Source organism: Mytilus trossulus, chromosome 4 (genome assembly GCF_036588685.1).
Source record: "Mytilus trossulus isolate FHL-02 chromosome 4, PNRI_Mtr1.1.1.hap1, whole genome shotgun sequence".
Taxonomy (NCBI): Eukaryota; Metazoa; Mollusca; class Bivalvia; order Mytilida; family Mytilidae; genus Mytilus; species Mytilus trossulus.
The window spans coordinates 47,864,833-47,882,907 of record NC_086376.1 but is presented as its reverse complement, the minus strand read 5'-3'; the positions used below and the strand labels follow the sequence as shown (position 1 = coordinate 47,882,907).

The 18,075-nt window shown below is 33.3% G+C and overlaps 1 long non-coding RNA gene across 1 annotated transcript; it reads right to left on the bottom strand.

Annotated features, from left to right (window-relative positions):
- Positions 1 to 208: 208 nt before the first annotated feature.
- LOC134715419 (uncharacterized) lies at positions 209 to 14,956 on the bottom strand. The gene is made up of 5 exons (XR_010106705.1): positions 14,860 to 14,956; positions 7,535 to 7,610; positions 5,097 to 5,118; positions 926 to 1,001; positions 209 to 456 (listed from the first exon to the last, which is right to left on the bottom strand). It is a non-coding gene; the product is annotated as an uncharacterized LOC134715419 (long non-coding RNA).
- Positions 14,957 to 18,075: the final 3,119 nt, after the last annotated feature.

Here is an 18,075-nt window from a genome sequence, read left to right as displayed (position 1 = left end):
AGTCTCCCTTGAAGTAAAAATTTTATCAGGATTTACTTTTCATGGAATAACACTTAATTCGTGTACTGGAAAACATTTAGAAAACTGATAAATATCTTTGTTTGTGTGTTGTAAATGTGCAAAATAACAAAAATGTGTTTTGCCTTATAGATAAGGCTCTCATTTTTCCAGATAATGTACAGAATTAATTGGCTTGAAAATACTTGCATTATTTCTTTCATGACAAAGCCTCAGACTTGGTTGAAGATCAATGTAATAATTAATCTTCATTCCAGCTGCTATCCTTGCTGCTTGATTGCTTACATGGCAAAGCCTTGTACTTGGTTGAAGATCTAAGTAAACATCTTCCATCGAGGTGCTACTCATCTGCCATTTCGACTGACACTTGGTCCCACCTTAAGCTTCTTTCCAGATCTTTGTCAATGGCACAATTTTCTATGTCTATGCTCTTTTTGCCTATAATTCATTAACCATTTTCATTTTAACTTTAAATCAGTATTATGAAGACTCATTAAGTCTGAAATTAATGTATGTAGATAATCATCAGAATGCGGTGGCTAACCAAAACAATCTGATGTATACATTTTGAACAAACAATCTAAACAAAGTCATATTTTCCCAATTCAAATGTAAATAATTATGTAAATATCTAAATTGTCAATATTAAAAGTATATTTGTTGTAATAATTAACTCAGAAATATGATGCATGTTTTATTTCAAATCCTAAATTGGGGGATCAGTCTATTTACACTTACAATGATTCTTTTAAAATTATATTTCATTAGAAAATAAATTTGAACAAGAAATTATGGACAATTTTGTAATAAAATTTTAAGTCACAGGTCTTTCAAAGGAAAAAGTAATTTTTATTACCTATTTTTTTTCAAATAGTTTTGAACACAATTGTAATAACCAAATACTTACATCATCATATCTGGCAAATAAAATGAAACAATTTTCCTTCAGGTCTAGTACTGAACTTTCATCTGGGCTCCTCCATCTGTAATACAAACTTAAATCATCTTAAAATAAGACAAACATGCACACAATCTTATCTTAACATACCTTTCCTTCTTGATCCTTGGGAGGCCACCTAGAGGAAACTGGGACAAAAACGCATACAAACATATACACAATCTTATCTTAACATACCTTCTCTTGAGATCCTTTGGACGCTACCTAAAGGAAATTTGGACAAAAAGGCATACAAACATATATACACAATCTTATCTTAGCATACCTGTCCTTGGGATCCTTTGGACCCCACCTAGAGGAAATTTGGACAAAAAGGCATACAAATAATACACAATCTTATCTTAACATACCTGTCCTTGCGATCCTTTGGACGCCACCTAGAGGAAATTTGGACGAAAAGGCATACAAATAATACACAATCTTATCTTAACATACCTGTCCTTGCGATCCTTTGGACACCACCTAGAGGAAATTTGGATGAAAAGGCATACAAATAATACACAATCTTATCTTAACATACCTGTCCTTGAGATCCTTTGGACGCCACCTAGAGGAAATTTGGACAAAAAGGCATTAAAACATATACACAATCTTATCTTAACATACCTGTCCTTGCGATCCTTTGGACGCCACCTAGAGGAAATTTGGACGAAAAGGCATACAAATAATACACAATCTTATCTTAACATACCTGTCCTTGCGATCCTTTGGACGCCACCTAGAGGAAATTCGGACGAAAAGGCATACAAATAATACACAATCTTATCTTAACATACCTGTACTTGCGATCCTTTGGACGCCACCTAGAGGAAATTTGGACACAAAGGCATACAAATAATACACAATCTTATCTTAACATACCTGTCCTTGAGATCCTTTGGACGCCACCTAGAGGAAATTTGGACAAAAAGGCATTAAAACATATACACAATCTTATCTTAACATACCTGTCCATGCGATCCTTTGGACGCCACCTAGAGGAAATTTGGACGAAAAGGCATACAAATAATACACAATCTTATCTTAACATACCTGTCCTTGCAATCCTTTGGACGCCACCTAGAGGAAATTTGGACGAAAAGGCATACAAATACACATGTTATACACAATCTTATCTTAACATACCTGTCCTTGCAATCCTTTGGACGCCACCTAGAGGAAATTTGGACGAAAAGGCATACAAATAATACACAATCTTATCTTAACATACCTGTCCTTGCGATCCTTTGGACGCCACCTAGAGGAAATTTGGACGAAAAGGCATACAAATAATACACAATCTTATCTTAACATACCTGTCCTTGTGATCCTTTGGACGCCACCTAGAGGAAATTTGGACAAAAAGGCATACAAATAATACACAATCTTATCTTAACATACCTGTCCTTGCAATCCTTTGGACGCCACCTAGAGGAAATTTGGACAAAAAGGCATACAAATAATACACAATCTTATCTTAACATACCTGTCCTTGAGATCCTTTGGACGCCACCTAGAGGAAATTTGGACAAAAAGGCATTAAAACATATACACAATCTTATCTTAACATACCTGTCCATGCGATCCTTTGGACGCCACCTAGAGGAAATTTGGACGAAAAGGCATACAAATAATACACAATCTTATCTTAACATACCTGTCCTTGCAATCCTTTGGACGCCACCTAGAGGAAATTTGGACGAAAAGGCATACAAATACACATGTAATACACAATCTTATCTTAACATACCTGTCCTTGCAATCCTTTGGACGCCACCTAGAGGAAATTTGGACGAAAAGGCATACAAATAATACACAATCTTATCTTAACATACCTGTCCTTGCGATGCTTTGGACGCCACCTAGAGGAAATTTGGACGAAAAGGCATACAAATAATACACAATCTTATCTTAACATACCTGTCCTTGCGATCCTTTGGACGCCACCTAGAGGAAATTTGGACAAAAAGGCATTCAAATAAAACACAATCTTATCTTAACATACCTGTCCTTGAGATCCTTTGGACGCCATCTAGAGGAAATTTGGACAAAAAGGCATTAAAACATATACACAATCTTATCTTAACATACCTGTCCATGCGATCCTTTGGACGCCACCTAGAGGAAATTTGGACGAAAAGGCATACAAATAATACACAATCTTATCTTAACATACCTGTCCTTGCGATCCTTTGGACGCCACCTAGAGGAAATTTGGACGAAAAGGCATACAAATAATACGCAATCTTATCTTAACATACCTGTCCTTGCAATCCTTTGGACCCCCCCTAGAGGAAATTAGGACAAAAAGGCATACAAATAATACACAATCTTATCTTAACATACCTGTCCTTGCGATCCTTTGGACGCCACCTAGAGGAAATTTGGACGAAAAGGCATACAAATAATACACAATCTTATCTTAACATACCTGTACTTGCGATCCTTTGGACGCCACCTAGAGGAAATTTGGACGAAAAGGCATACAAATAATACACAATCTTATCTTAACATACCTGTCCTTGCGATCCTTTGGACGCCACCTAGAGGAAATTTGGACGAAAAGGCATACAAATAATACGCAATCTTATCTTAACATACCTGTCCTTGCGATCCTTTGGACGCCACCTAGAGGAAATTTGGACGAAAAAGGCATACAAATAATACACAATCTTATCTTAACATACCTGTCCTTGTGATCCTTTGGACGCCACCTAGAGGAAATTTGGACGAAAAGGCATACAAATAATACACAATCTTATCTTAACATACCTGTCCTTGCGATCCTTTGGACGCTACCTAGAGGAAATTTGGACAAAAAGGCATACAAATAATACACAATCTTATCTTAACATACCTGTCCTTGCGATATTTTGGACGCCACCTAGAGGAAATTTGGACAAAAAGGCATACAAATAATACACAATCTTATCTTAACATACCTGTCCTTGAGATCCTTTGGACGCCACCTAGAGGAAATTTGGACAAATTGGCATTAAAACATATACACAATCTTATCTTAACATACCTGTCCATGCGATCCTTTGGACGCCACCTAGAGGAAATTTAGACGAAAAGGCATACAAATAATACACAATCTTATCTTAACATACCTGTCCTTGCAATCCTTTGGACGCCACCTAGAGGAAATTTGGACGAAAAGGCATACAAATACACATGTAATACACAATCTTATCTTAACATACCTGTCTTGCAATCCTTTGGACGCCACCTAGAGGAAATTTGGACGAAAAGGCATACAAATAATACACAATCTTATCTTAACATACCTGTCCTTGCGATGCTTTGGACGCCACCTAGAGGAAATTTGGACGAAAAGGCATACAAATAATACACAATCTTATCTTAACATACCTGTCCTTGCGATCCTTTGGACGCCACCTAGAGGAAATTTGGACAAAAAGGCATTCAAATAATACACAATCTTATCTTAACATACCTGTCCTTGAGATCCTTTGGACGCCATCTAGAGGAAATTTGGACAAAAAGGCATTAAAACATATACACAATCTTATCTTAACATACCTGTCCATGCGATCCTTTGGACGCCACCTAGAGGAAATTTGGACGAAAAGGCATACAAATAATACACAATCTTATCTTAACATACCTGTCCTTGCGATCCTTTGGACGCCACCTAGAGGAAATTTGGACGAAAAGGCATACAAATAATACGCAATCTTATCTTAACATACCTGTCCTTGCGATCCTTTGGACCCCACCTAGAGGAAATTTGGACAAAAAGGCATACAAATAATACACAATCTTATCTTAACATACCTGTCCTTGCGATCCTTTGGACGCCACCTAGAGGAAATTTGGATGAAAAGGCATACAAATAATACACAATCTTATCTTAACATACCTGTACTTGTAATCCTTTGGATGCCACCTAGAGGAAATTTGGACGAAAAGGCATACAAATAATACACAATCTTATCTTAACATACCTGTCCTTGCGATCCTTTGGACGCCACCTAGAGGAAATTTGGACGAAAAGGCATACAAATAATACACAATCTTATCTTAACATACCTGTCCTTGTGATCCTTTGGACGCCACCTAGAGGAAATTTGGACGAAAAGGCATACAAATAATACACAATCTTATCTTAACATACCTCACTGGATCCTGGGCGTAACCTAAAACATAAAATGAAATAAAGTTGTAGGGGCAATAAGGCCTTTTTTTGGCCCAAAAATTACTGCAAATTTTAAAGTTATCATACATGGTCTTAAATAACTGAAAACTTGACTTTTCTTAGGTATAAGGTTCTAAGAAAAACAAAACAAATTTGATATTGAACAAGTTACCATGGCAACAAATCATGACTTAACTTGCATATTATGTTAAATTATGTGATTTTCCTTGTTTTTTCATCAAATTTTAAGTATATTTTAGATTGAAAAAGTATGTGCACATCCAAGAAACATACAAAAAAAGATTTTTTTTACTTTGAAAAATGTCAATTCCAGTATTGTTTGATAGTTTACTCGACACTGATTTCAAAAATATATGGTTCTATATACATTAATTTAGTGAAAAAAATAGCTACTTCTAGTTTAGAAAAGGTGACTTCTGGTTGTTTTTTTCAAGGTTAAATGGATTGCAACTTAATGCAAAAAGTCCCATGACTTTATTATGTATACACATGAGATATAAAAAGCAAAAGTCAAATTATAGAATGTTAGAAGGTCTGAAACAAGGGCCTCAAATCAAAAGACCCTATGTTTTAATTATATATGATAAATGAGTTATAAAACCATACCTGTAATTTAAGATATATCAGGGGGAAAACACTCTCATTAAGTGACTCTACCCTTTCAACTAAAATTTTTGTATTAGGACATGTCGCAACTAATAATTCTTAAAAAAGTTTTGTTGATATCTTATACTAGTAACAAAGATTTTTGAAAGTTTGAAATATAAACAAGCCAAAATCAAAATTTTGAACATGTCCTTGACCACATACATGTATCAATTTTTGTGGATCAATGATCTCAAATCAAATGACCCTAGACCTCTTTCACTTATGGTTTCCAGTTACAAAAACATTTCACTTATATCAAATACCAAAGGGGAAACAACTCTCATATAGAATATCTATATGGCTTCGTTAAAATTAAACGAACAATATCCTGAGGATATAAAGAGCAAATTGGAAAATAAGTTTGTTAGTTTCTTATACAGTTGCAATGTTTCCGAAATAACAATAGAAACAGTGTTTGGGGAGATAACTCTTACATGGAAAAGTATTTGGTTAGGCAGTAGTAGTTACATAAGTGTACAAATTTAACTGTATATCATATTCCAAATATCTAAGCGACATCTTGCAAAATAACACAACAGCTAAGGAAAAAATTAGGCAGAAGAAAAAAAAAGAAAAAATAATCAGAAGATAACCTATAGGTCTTTCCACACAACCATACACTTGAAAACATATAAAACGAAATAGAAAAACCAACCTCCATATCAATTATCTTGAAATTACCTATAGAATAGAAAGGGGGGAAAAAACACACATGAAAAACATATTAAAGGAAATAGATAAACATTAAAATAAATTACAATGACAGGCAGGCATGTACTGCTAACAATTTTCCCATACAACAAATGTACTAAGTAGACCTATTGCAAACAGTATAAGAAATTGAACCATGAAAATGAGGTCAAGGTCAGATGTTACCTGCCAGTTGGACATTTACACTTTACAGTCCTTTCATAGATTGAATATGCAACACCCATTGCTTATAGTATCTGAGATGTGGACTTAACCTTCAAAACTAGACCAAAACTCAAAAAATTTGACCACTGAATCATGAAAATGAGGTCAAGGTCATATGACACCTGCCAGCTAGACATGTACACCTTACAGTCCTTCAATCACTGAATATACTAGACCTATAATTGCTTATAGTATTAGAAATATGGACTTGACCGGCAAAACTTAACCTTGTTCATTGTTCCATGTCTGACCAGCATGAGGACCTTGCAAGGTATCAACATACCAAATATAGTTACCGGTTTCTCATTACTTATAAGGGAGAATTTACAAAAAGTAGTCACTGAACCATGAAATTGAGGTCAAGGACAGTGGAAATGTGACTGACGGAAACTTCATAACATGAGGCATCCATATACAAAGTATGAAACATCCAGGTCTTCCCCCTTCTAAAATATAAAGCTTTTAAGAAGTTAGCTAAGCTAACGCCACCACCACCAGGTCACTTTCCCTATGTCCCATGCTCAACAAAAACTTTAACCACAGAGTGAATGTTTATGGATGACGCCATCAACGACGAAAAATTATCTTAATATTTATTGAATTCTAAGATTTCAAGTTATTAGAACATATAATATAGACATTAAGTAATTATAAAAAATTGTATAACTGTATATATTTTATATAAATTATAAAATATATTTCATTCAAGTATAAATTTGAATTTTTTTTTTTGATTTTTCAAGCTGCTTCTCCAACCAATTTGAAAACTATTTCTAAATATCTAACAAATTTTAACATAGTTTCAAATACAATTGTAATGACCATATACTTACATCATTATCTGGCAACTATAATGAAACCGTCTTCCTTCAGGTGTAGGACTGAACTTTCATCTCGGGGCTCATCCATCTGTAATACAAAATAAAATTATTCTTTTATTTATGAGACAACAGTTAGTAAATTGAAATAAAAATTTACTTATATCAAAGTAATATGAAGATATCCAAATTGACAATCATAATCTTTTCTCTCGTTCAGTAAGACTATATTAGAGAAAAGGTTTCCAAATTGTCAATGGATAGATAACTAAGAGCTGACTGCCAACAGCGTATGATACGCTGGACGCTTTTTAAAGAATAAAGTTCCATAAGTCCTCAATGTTTCAATTTTATAAATAAACAAGAATGTGTCCACAGTACACGGATGCCCAACTCCCACTATCATTTTCTATGTTCAGTGGACCATGAAATTGGTGTCAGAACTCTAATTTGGCATTAAAATTAGAAAGATCATATCATAAGGAACATATATATTAAGTTTCAGGTTGATTGGACTTCAACTTCATCAAACACTTCCTCGACCAAAAACTTTAATCTGAAGTTGGACAGACGAACGGACAAATGAATGTAAGCACAGACCAGAAAACATAATGCCCCTCTACTATGGTAGGTGGGGCATAAAAAGAATTCAAGGAGGTTTAATTTAATAGATAGACACCAGTCACCAAAGTTTCATGAAAAACGGGAAAATCACCATTTTTTTATGAATAAAATCTCATGACTTGTAAAACACAAATTAAAAACTTATACAAATTGAAAGGGAGCTTTAATAATTATGTCAAAAGATTTTAAAAATACTTCATCAAAGATTTAATGGAAATTGGTTAAAGCACTTTGAAGTTATTGTTGGACAAGGTATACCATAATATGTCCCTTAGACAGGTGTATAAAAATAAAAAAGATGGGGTATGATGAGACAACTCTCCACAAGAGACCAAATGACACAGAAATTAACAACTATAAGACAGCCTACATAATGACAATATGTATGGAGGATGTGGTATTTCAATAAACCTTCTGTATACCTGCCAACTTTTCAAAATGACCATGGGGGTTTTGCACACAAGATTGCTGTTATAGTTCTAAAAAACCTTCAAGGGGGCCTGCAAATACATTTTAATGTTTATTTTGGCTTCTTCATACTTTTTTAAGCATAAAGTCATTGTAAAATTAACTGTTTTGTTTAAATTGTGGACAAAATTGCTCTTTCAAAATTTAAATTTGGAAGCCTCCATGGGGGAAATCCCCCTCAAATAGTGACAGTTGGCAGGTATGCTAGTTCTGGTCATCACAAGCCAATTAAAAGTGTTCAGACCCTGCATGCAGCTAAAAGACATTTATAAATATGAGTAAACAGTCCAACGAGAATTCAAATGATCTAAAATAAAAGTTTGATATATTCATGCATGGCCCATAATTTACAATTTTCAGGCAACATTATAAGCTTAAGGCCACAACAAATTAATTTATAGTTCTTCTGACACTTCTCAAAACTAGAGGCTCTAAAGAGCCTGTGTCGCTCACATTGGTATATGTGAATTAAACAAAGGAAGCAGACAGTTCATGACAAAATTTTGTTTAGGTGATTGTGATGTGTTTGTACATCTTACTTTACTGAACATTCTTGCTGCTTACAATTATCTCTATCTATAATGAACTTGTCGGTGTAGTTTCAGTGGAAAATGTTGATAAAAATTTACAAATTTTATGAAAATTGTTAAAAATTGATTATAAAGGACAATAACTTCTTAGGGGGTCAATTGACCATTTTGGTCATTTTGACTTATTTTTGAGTCTTAAATTGCTGTACATTATTGCTGTTTACAGTTTATCTCCATCTATAATAATATTCAAGATAATAACCCAAAACAGCAAATTTCCTTAAAATTACCAAATTAGGGGCAGCAACCAAACAACAAGTTGTCCGATTCATCTGAAAATTTCAGGGCAGATAGATCTTGACCAGATAAACAATTTTGGTTTTTACCCCAATGTTCTATTTTTGGGCATATCGGCCATCTTGGTTGGTTTGCCCGGTCACAAAACACAATTTTTTAACTAGATAGCCTAATTTTGATTCTGGCTATGTTTGGTAAAATTTGGCCCAGTAGTTTCAGAGGAGAAGATTTTAGTAAAAGTTAACTAAGATTTACGAAAAATGTTTAAAAATTTACTATAAAGGGCAATAACTCCTAAAGGGGTCAACTGACCATTTTGGTCATGTTGACTTATTTGTAAATCTTACTTTGCTGAACATTATTGATGTTAACAGTTTATCTCCATCTATAATAATATTCAAGATAATAACCAAAAACAGTAAAATTTCCTTAAAATTACCAATTTAGGGGCAGTAACCCAACAATGGGTTGTCTGATTCATCTGAAAGTATCAGACCAGATAGATCTTGATCTGATAAACAATTTAACCCTATGTCAGATTTGTTTTTTTGAGTTTGGTTTTTGAGTTATAAGCCAAAAACTGCATTTTACCCCTATGTTCTATTTTTAGCCATGGTGGCCATGTTTATTGATGAAATGGGAATTAAAACACAAACTTTATTCTAGATACCCTAGGAATCAATCAGATGAAGTTTGGTTTGAATAGGTTCAGTAGTTTCAGAGGAGAAGATTTTTGTAAAAGTTAACAACGCAGGACGACGACGATGGACGACGGACACAAAGGGATGGGAAAAGCTCACTTGGACCTTCGGGCCCTGTGAGCTAAAACAGGGTAGCAAGAGAATGAAAAAAAAAATGCTTTTTTTCAAAATTTCAATTCTTGGCAGGAGAAAGATTTTTTTTTTTTTACTTAAGTGACCAATATTTATTTTTGAAATGTTAAAAAATAAAATCTGTGAAAAACATTTTATGCCAACTCCTAATCTCTCAAAGAGTTAATTTAATATTCAAGCAACGGTTTTTAATACACAGAGTTCTGAACAATTTAGGCATCAATCATAAGATTTTCTGGGGAGGGGGGGGGGGCTATGGATTTTTTTTCTGGACAAACTTTGTGTTCGACTGCGGCAGAAAACAATCTATTTTTATCGCTTCAAGTCGAACACAATTTTTCTCTCTCAATTTTATCATTACATATAGTGTAAAAAAAAATCACAATGATATGAATGTCCCACTCTGGCGAGGGTTTTACTTCCAGTTTTAGAAAGCCCTATGGTGACCTGATATTTCTAGTCCTTAGTCACTCAAGGAGGGAAGGAGGGGGGGAATAGCAATCAGATCTTTATGTATATGGAATATATTGCTCTGTGTTGAAGGCCACAGTGTGTGAACTGTATTGGTTACAAACCTCAACAAATTTGGTCTCTGGTTTGTCTCATTGACAATCATACAAATTATTCTTAAAAGATTAAGTATATTGTTCAGTTGGATTGAAGTGCTTTTCAATTACCATGCAAACACTTTCTTATCAAATTCCATGCTTTATAACTTTGTAATGATACTAGAATATATAAATCAAAGTTTGGAGGGAAAAAAACTTTTAAAAGATTAACAAGAGTACACATGCTGAAATGTCTGGCCTTCTTTACTAATCATTGATATTATGTTGAAAGTCCTAAATATAAAGCTTTATTACAACTGTAACATAAACTTGTAACATTAACCAAGAAATCTAAACATTGACCAATGAATCATGACAATGAGGTCAAGGTCAGATGAACCATACCAGGCAGGCATGTGCATCTAAAAATTCTTCTGTACAACAAATATAGTTGACCTATTGCTTATAGTTTAAGAAAAACAGACCAAAACACAAAAACTTAACAATGAGCCATGAACTGTGAACATGAGGTCAAGGTCAAATAAAACCTGCACAACTGACATATAGATCATGAATAAAATATTTCCATGCACCAAATATAGTTGACCAATTGCATTTAGTAACCAAAACTCAAAAACTTAACTTTGACTTGGCACTGAACCACGAAATTGAGGTCAAGGTCATATGACACCTGCCAGCTAGACATGAACACCTTACAATTATTCCATACACCAAATGTACTAAGTAGACCTATTGCAAACAGTATAAGAAATTGAACCATGAAAATGAGGTCAAGGTCAGATGTTACCTGCCAGTTGGACATGTACACTTTACAGTCCTTTCATAAATTGAATATGCAACACCCATTGCTTATAGTATCTGAGATGTGGACTTAACCATCAAAACTTCACCTTGTTCACTGATCCATGAAATGAGGTCAAGGTCAAGTGAAAACTGTCTGACTCACATGAAACCTTGCAAGGTACTCACATATCAAATATAGTTATCCTATTACTTATAATAAGAGAGAATTTAACAAAGTTACAAAAATCTAAACTTTTTATTCCAGGAGTCACTGAACCATAAACTTAACTGACAGAAACTTCGTAAACTGAGGAATCCAAGTCTTCCACCTTCTAAAATATAAAGATTTTAAGAAGTTAGCTAACGATGCTGCCGGATCGCTAACTATCCCTATGTCGAAGGTAAAAGATGAAATACACTTGGTCTTACAAATTAAACAAGGAAAATGTTTAAAACTTTCTCTCATGATGATGAAGTCATGTAAAATAAACTTATCTAGTTCTCCTGAAAAGTTATTTTTGTTGATGGCCAGTGTGCCTTGACATTTTAGTAATTTGTTCCTTTTTTATTAGGTTAAATTTATAATGTCATAACTATAGCTTGCTTGACATTTTAAGACAGAGAGTGCATATAAGGAAAAAAAACATGCCATCTTTATTAATTCAAAATAATTCTTAGCTTACCTCACATATATTGTGCACGTAGCACATTTCCATAGTGACCATAAAATATGATTTTGTTGTATCATTCATGTTTTTGGCAGGATCTACACAAATGTATATATACAGGTTGCCACCTCAGGTGGAGATATCCCTTAAATTAGGGACTGTCCATCAGTCAATGGGGTGACATTTTACTCTTAAATAGGATAGAAAGAGTTCACACATCTTGAAACAACTTGGTATGACCAAAGCTCAATGAATTATAACACTGCTTACAAAGTTTCATGACAATAGAATGTATATTATAGACAATAAGTTAGGTTCTATACTCATCTTTGCGTGTAAAATTTTGACGTTAAAATTGAAAAATTTCAACTATCAACATTTGGGGCTTTCAAAATTAAAATATTGCAAAAAAATACTTTTTAAATGCCTTAATATATAACTTATCATGAACTAAAAGCAATAGAGTACTCATTTGATTTATCAGACTTGGCATAATTATTCAAAAGTCAAAATTATATTAGCCTGTGCCTAAAAATTGAGGCTTTTCCATGAAGGAGGGAAAGTACTTTAAATGGAAAGAAAAGTTATAAAAAACATATCAAATTAGTTTAAAAGGGTCTTAGGCCAAGCAGAGACATATATACATATGTCTCTGGGCCAAGTAAGACTTGAAAAAAATTAAGGATCAATTTAGACAGTGCCACATTTTTACATTAAAAAATGTATATTGAGGCTATTAGAAATAAAAATTTGTGTCTTTTGTATCATTTCTATACTCATGTAACATGATACAACAAATCTGAGCACAAAAAGGCTCTTGCAATTAACTTTTCTTACAAACAGTATTGTCTGATACAAAGAATTTTGCCTTCTTAGGGAAAAACTTGCATGCAATTTATTCTCAACAGGCTTATATTAAAACCACTTGCTATCCTACAGAAGAAAAGAAAGATATTATGTGAAATGAAAAAGGCACAATAGACATGGTAAAGTGCTTTTAACACAAATTTAGTGAGGTCTTTATTATGGACTTTAAAATTTATCTACCAAGCTCCCCACTTTTGACTTCATCAAAACAGGGTGTTAGACAGAGGTCATTTATACAACACATTTTGCTCAATTTGTCCGTGGTAATCTTCTTTCTTGTGAATTCAGAGTTTATAAATAAGTAAAAGAACTAGATACAGTCATATAAACACAAATATTGACAAATGAAAACTTGTCAGATAGAAAGTCAGGATGCCATATATGCATCAATATTGAAAAAGCTATAAAATGCCTATTTTGACCATAAAATGCCAAAATTTACCATTTTTTCAGAAATTCTATAAAATAAAAGTTTAAATCCTTTAGTTTCATGCTGTTTGACAAATTGACACCATTAAATCATTTAGGGAAGTTGCCAAAGTACAGATTCTATATTAACAGATTTCACCTCTTAGGTCCGAGAACACAAATATTTCGTAGTGCATTTCTTTTAGAACATAAATGAAAATAAAAAAAATCCCACCTGCGCTTTCTCAAAGAAACTTTTACAGTGTGTCGAACTACTTTTGGGACAAATTATATAAAAATTATAGAAAACTTCATCGGATATAACTCAAAATATGGACAATTTTATGTTTAGGGCGTCTTGAAATTTTTTGACAGCTTCCAAAGTGCTAATGTTAAACCTTTTTAAGCTGGACCAAATCGCTACTTTCCTTTAAAATTCTGGACCCCCCCAACCCTACTTGCATTTTGAGGCATTAAACAGGAGAAATAAATTTGGAAGGGGTATAAAAGTTAATGGCAAGTAACCCACTGTCAACACTAGGGACTATAATTGTGACATGTTTTGACCATATAATACCAGATAGATGTAGAGTTCTTAGTGGCAGATCCAGAACTTTTTATAAGGGGGGGCCTGCTGAATGTGCTGATTGTCCTAGGGGGATAGTGCTTCAGTGACTATATAATAAACCTTTTTTTCCAAAGAAATGCCCCCCCCCCCCTTTGGATCCACCTATGGTTCTTTGTGTATAGTTTCCTCAAATAATATAATAATATAAATATGTGCTCATTCGTACTAAGTGATTTTTACAAAAAAAATATATATATTTTATATCATTTGAAGTGTACCCCTCATAATAGGGATAGTCATTACATTGAGAGGTTATCCCTCATTTGAGGGGTTGTTCCCAACATGGTATGATGTCAGTACAGCAAAAATGATACTAGACTCAACTATACAATCCTGTAAAGCATTAAATATGGTTTATACTACATAATGCTTTATAGACTCTTTTTTTCATTTCTATTTATTAATATAGTATGTTATTTTAAATTGATTTACACAAAAAAAAACATGCATGCGGCGTGCGGTCGAGTAGACCCGCCGGGGGAAATATAGTAGTGTAACAAATTCAAAGCAGAATTACTGAATTATGAAATTTGAATGTTCTTTTTGGATTTAAATTCTTTTTCGACAGCCACCAAAATAAACTTGACATTCATTTTGTGCAACACTGCTATTACTATTTCATTAATTAGTTAACATGTTATCATTAAAGAAAGAATAAAAGCTACCTTCTGCAAGAGACTTTCCAACCAAAGTGATAACAGCCAGCTCAGTGAAACTAGTAATTCGAAATTAATTCCCCCTTGATAAAAGTGTTCACAAATTAGAACAAAAGAAATCATAGTGCCCAATAAATAGCCGTGAGGCATTTTGTCTAACGAACCATGAAGCCTAAATACAGTATTGTAAAATCTGTTCAAGTTCAAAACACAAGTTTAACCTTTCTAAAGCCATATGAAAAAATACGTCAACTTCTGTTTTATTGTGATTTTATTAGGTACAAAGACACTAGAAAAATTGAATGAGGATTATGTTTGTTCATCAGTATCAATTTGTTTTTTTAGTTTGCAGAACAATAGCATTTTGCATGGGCGGGTCCAAGTGACATACGTACGCCCCCCTTACCAAAAAAAATAAATAAAAAATAATATTGGCATCATGCTGCTTTTGAATTTGACAATACAATTTCAATAAACATTTAAATAATCAAACAGTCTAAATATGAACACTATCGTGTTTTAAAAGACCCCACCACAGATTCCACATGCATGTAAACTTTTATTATATAATGTAAAGAGGGACGAAATATACCAAAGGGACAGTCAAACTCATAAATCGAAATTAAACTGACAACGCCATGGCAAAAATGAAAAAGACAAACTGACAAAAGTGTACACATGAAACTGGTTTGTAATAGATCTTGTTGGTAAATTTCACAGGCGCTTTGATACAGAATTTGGATTATAATTTTTCCCTGTTTTGCGCTAAATTTTCAATTTTCAATTTTTAATCAACATACTGAACTCTAACTTATTCTATTATTCATACTTTGAAGGATGAATTTATCCGCCCTAAAAAGAACTTGCTGAAAATGACCGGTGCCTATTCCAAGTTTGGCATATAATTATTGGTTGTTAAGTCAATTGTAATGTTTTAGTTAATTATAACGTATTTCGTGACATTAAAGAGTTTGATTTTTTTGGCAGATATTTTCTAGTCTCTTTTGATTTATTTTAGCTTTTCTGGATTATCTCGTTAGGGCTTGTCATGTGCACGGTTCATATATTTGTCTATAGACGAAGACTGTATGTTGACCTAATGTTGTTGTGTTGTTAATGGTTTTTTTTTTGTTCTTTTTAGTCGTGTGTTTGCCGTCTTATGGACTTCCATATTCAACGTTCTTTGTCGTAATTGAGAACGAGGTCGATGATAATACGACTGCATACATATGTTTAAAATCTATATTTATTACAAAACAAAAACGAAAAATAAATATATAAATAGCAACACAGTGGCAAAGTGGTATAGTCGATTCATCAGGAAAGGTCCTCTAGCTTTGGTCTACGACGCACTCCAAGATTATCCCATCTAATCCAAGACAAACGGGCTTTAAGATCTGAAATTAGACTGATAAAATTATCTATTTAACTTGTTCAAATTGGTTTCCTTTGTAAAGTTGTTTTTCGTTTTTTTTGTTTCAGCATCTTTGTCGTCATATAATTGTCAACCAATGGGTGATTCAGATATATACAATCTGATCAAAATCAGCTCAATATTCTGAATTTATTTTCACAGACTGAAGGAACATTTTCAGAATATCTGTATTAAAATCATAATTTTGATCTATTGTATTACAACTCCATGTGTGTGCCTTGCCTGAAATACAATGTTAAGGATTATTTCTAACAGGATTTCAAATACATGCGGATGGACCAAACGCAATGGTGACGATGGCGTATTTGCCCAGAAAATTAATATGGATATTCTCAAATAAAACCCCATACGTCTATCGAAACATAATTTTACAAATATATATTTCTACTGTACAAAAACATTTAAAATTCGCAGTCCGACAATATTTACTTATAGCTCTGAAATATTTAAAAAAAAACAACTTGGTAACATGCAAAATTGTTGATAAAAGTTAAAAGCATATGCAGCAGAATTTTTAGTATTCTGAATCAAATTTCAACAGATTTTGATTTTTTTTAATAGAGTTATATGAATTTAATTTTAATGTGAATGTCCTGCTACTAAAATGTCTTGCCTTGATATTGAAAGAGTCAAACGAAAAATAAATATAAATAAAAATTGCAAAGGCGACTTGCAAACTTTTTTAGTTCTCATTTGGAATGAATAAAACTGCTTTAGAAATTGGTGACACTGCATTTAATTCAAAGAACCAGCTTTCTTTTTATATCAATTTCGTAGCAAAAAGAAGAAATGAGACGATGCTTTTCAGCCATATTTAAAAAAAAAAAAAAATATATTCATGATTTTTGACTGCACCGAAATTTTTTTAATATTTCAACTTTTCAAAAAAAACAATCCCAAATCACGACAGCTTAAACCATGCCAAAAAAGTGCACGATTTTGAAGACCATAAAAAAGGGATAAGCGAACAGTTTCCATATGAATGCCGACTTTTTGTTGAAATAGTCCTCCAAATTCAACAAATTTGTTGTCAATAAGAAACCCTAGAATACTTATCATGTGTTCCTCTGTAAAAAGTAAAATCACAAAAATACTGAACTCGAGAGGAAAATCGAATTGGAAAGTCCCCAATCACATGGCAAAATCAAATGACAAAACTCATCAATAGTTATCAAAAGTACCAGGATTATAATTTTATACGCCAGACGCGCGTTTCGTCTACATAAGACTCATCAGTGACGCTCAGATCAAATTAGTTAAAAAGCCAAACAAATACAAAGTTGAAAAAATCAAAAACGAAATAACAAGAACTGTCATATACCTGATTTGGTACAGGCATTTTCAAATGTAGAAAATGGTGGATTAAGCCTGGTTTTATAGCGGCTAAACCTCTCACTTTGTTGACAGTCTGTATAGCATGTTTTACCCTTTTCTTCACTATAAAGTTATTAACACAATATGCCGTGTTGTATCCCAAAGTAATACATTCGTCGCGTATGCTACAATATTTATGCTAAACAGAGTATTGTCGAATATTTCTTTTACACGATTTTACTACACTTTTCAAATTCACATGAAAATTACAATTTGGTACTCGCCAAATAAACTATTGACTTAGAACCCCATCTACTATTTTGCAAAATGTTTCTCAAATTGAACAACCTGGTCGCAGTATCACTTTAAATATTGACCCATCGAGCCATCATGTCTAAAAGGTGACTATAGTTTGTTTTGGTTACCTTACTTATGAGCCCTAACCTCGGATTTGATGTCCATATTTCACATATTAA